The sequence below is a fragment of the Pezoporus flaviventris genome, unplaced genomic scaffold (assembly GCF_033815535.1).
Source record: "Pezoporus flaviventris isolate CSIRO_AGI_PZ_B2104156 unplaced genomic scaffold, CSIRO_AGI_Pfla_v1 ptg000008l, whole genome shotgun sequence".
Lineage (NCBI taxonomy): Eukaryota > Metazoa > Chordata > Aves > Psittaciformes > Psittacidae > Pezoporus > Pezoporus flaviventris.
The window spans coordinates 3,885,501-3,888,204 of record NW_026892556.1 but is presented as its reverse complement, the minus strand read 5'-3'; the positions used below and the strand labels follow the sequence as shown (position 1 = coordinate 3,888,204).

Sequence of the window (2,704 nt, the reverse complement as noted above, 5' to 3'; positions counted from 1 at the left end):
TGTGTTAAGGAGTTTCTTTTCTGATACCATGGGTTATTGCTGTTCCAGTTTACTAATCCCAGCACAACCCAGATCACACAGCTCCAGGTTTCATCCTTGCTGCCATCATCCCTGTCAGAGGATTCTAAAGCTGATGATGCTACTGGTTTTTCTAGCTTCAGCACAATGGTCTGAAGATACTGTACATATACTGACTCCCAGTCCTCTGCCTTGGCTCCCAGTTCAGCACTGCAGTGAGTTTCTCTTGTTCATGGAGTGCTTTGGAAAGGGCCAGCCTGTCTGTCAGCAAAGGCTCTGGGAATGAGCTGGTGTCTTACCTGGAGCATCTTTCTAGCAGGCTTGCACAGGAGGCAGAAATGCTTCATTTCAGGTACTTTCTCCTAATTCTCAGCCAGCTGAGACACAACTACAGCTGTTTTATTACCGTCACCTACAAGTGTGACCGTAACAGCAAGGAAAATACATCTGTCTGTTGTTCACTGGGAAAATTACTGCTCCTAAATGAGCTATCAGCAAAGGCTGCAGCTGTGTTCAGAGGCAAGCTGGCTGCATAAAAACACAAATCTCTGCAATAGGTTAACATGGTTAAAAGCTCCTGTTCTGCCATGGACTCTCCTGATAACCTCAGGTAAGTGCTTTGGCTTGGTTCAGCTCTTGGCTGGCACCTGAGGGTGATGGCTCTGGTCATAGGGCTTGTGAATCAAGTGAAGAGCTTCGAGACCCAGCTCCCCTCAGCTGGGTACCAGGAACCTGATTACAGCCGTAAATCTGAGCTGTAAATTCCTGGAGCACTTCTCCAAATAGCTTACATTTTTGCTGAGTGTATCGAACATATGGACCCTGGTTTGATAGAGATGGGCTTGATGGCCAGTCATCATCCCAAGGAGGGAATGCTCTGTGCTCAGCTAAGAATTCTCACTAATGCTGGTGAATGTCTATGAATTAGTTTTCTGTTGAGTTGAGTCACTTCATTATGGTGACAAATTTGGAGGAAAAAAGCAGGTTTGCCATAGAAAAACCCAGCTGAGTCCATTGCTCCGCAGTGTACTGTCACCCCTCTGCCCCTGCTGCGCTGGGATGAGAGAGCCACTGCTCTTACCTTCGGCAGCTCTTGTCTTTGAAAGCATGTGGGAACTCCCCCCCCCAAGGATGGCAATTCCCTTCCCTTTGTCATTCAGCTGGAGGTGCTTTGCAGGCAGCACTGTGGGGGTCACAAGCCTCCCTTGCAGGCAGGATCTGAGCCGTCACCTCAAAGCCGTTTCACCAGCAGCTCCTGTATGAAACGGAAAGGGCAGACCAAGAGCACTCCTGCTCTCCAGGACCCCCCAAGAACATGGGGTTCGAATTGAAATATCACACAATTTCCCATGTGAGCATCGCTAAGAGGGTTTTCCCTTCCTTCCAGAGGCCAGCCAGGCCTTTCCCTGCAGAGACAGGGGACAGATGCTCATGAATATAACGACACAAGGAAGACGATAGAGGTGACTGTTATTCTCTCCCACCAAGAAGCAGTTGGTTTGAGAGATGCCTTTGGCAGCTGGATGTATTGCTGCTTCAAGAGGCTCTGCAGCTGAAATCCCTGCTTTGTATCTCAATAAAGGATCGCTCTGCCTCTTCTCCCTCCGTAGAGCGCAACCTATATTTAGAGCGTTTAGAGTTGTGTTATTTCAGCAGCAGGCTTAATTAAATTCTCCTGGAGAAGGAATCAACCCCTGGTGCCTCTTCATGATCCTAACCATGGACCCAGAGCTGGTGGGAGACCAAACTCAAACAGGGACCTTCTGCTCTGTCCTTGGAGCAAAGGCATTTGGACCCAGATGGAGTCTCCTGTGTCAGTGGGGCTGCTGGGCTTAACCCAGAGGAGAGTGAGGATAAAGCTCTCTTCTTGCCTTGAAGCGTGGACAAAAAAGAGTCTTTTTCTGGGTGTGTTTTTTTACCAGCACTGGACTTTCAGAGCTCTTTTCTGCAGGGTGGTTCCCAGAAGATATCATTATACATTTGTTTATTGGATTAAAAAAGAATGTAATCCTCTGCTAGGCCTTCTGCCATTCTGCTATGAGGGCATGCACAGATAATGGAAACACATCTTCTTCAGTTATTTATCTGAAGAGAAATACTTAATGCATTACGATGTATTCCACTTGAACTGGAGTCCAGTATCCTGCATTCAGTACATTAAGCTGTAACTCGATTATGCCAGAAGCTGGAGTCCTAATGAAGATCAGGGCCTGCTGGGGCTGCAGAGATTGGCAGGAGAAAATGTCTTTGTTCCCAAGACCTCAGTCTGAGCTGGGCTCTGTCCCTCTTTTCTAGATGCCATGGGGCTGTGGTGGTATGGCAAGGGGTAATGGGTTTAAAATAAAAGAGGGTAGATTCAGACTAGATAGAGGAAATGTATTTCTTATGATGAGGATGGTGAGGCTCTGGCACAGGTTATCCAGAGAGGTGGTGGCTGCCCCATACCTGGCGGTGTTCAAGGCCAGGGTGGACACAGGGGCTTGGAGCAAGCTGCTCTAGTGGAAGGGGTCCCTGCCCGTAGCACAGGGTTGGAACTGGATGAGCTTTCCCAACCCAAAGCACTCTGTCATTCCATACAGCAAAAAGGGCATTTCTCTACCATGCAGTATCACATTAAATCTAATGATGGATGGGAGGGAAGAGTGAAGGAAAAACTGTAGCATTGCCCTCATGAGATGGGGCAATG

General features: G+C 48.1%; 1 long non-coding RNA gene across 1 annotated transcript; it reads left to right on the top strand.

Moving 5' to 3' along the window:
- Window positions 1–396: 396 nt before the first annotated feature.
- LOC133267463 (uncharacterized) lies at window positions 397–1,639 on the top strand. Its single transcript, XR_009742770.1, has 2 exons — window positions 397–628; window positions 1,413–1,639. It is a non-coding gene; the product is annotated as an uncharacterized LOC133267463 (long non-coding RNA).
- The last annotated feature ends 1,065 nt before the right edge of the window (window positions 1,640–2,704 follow it).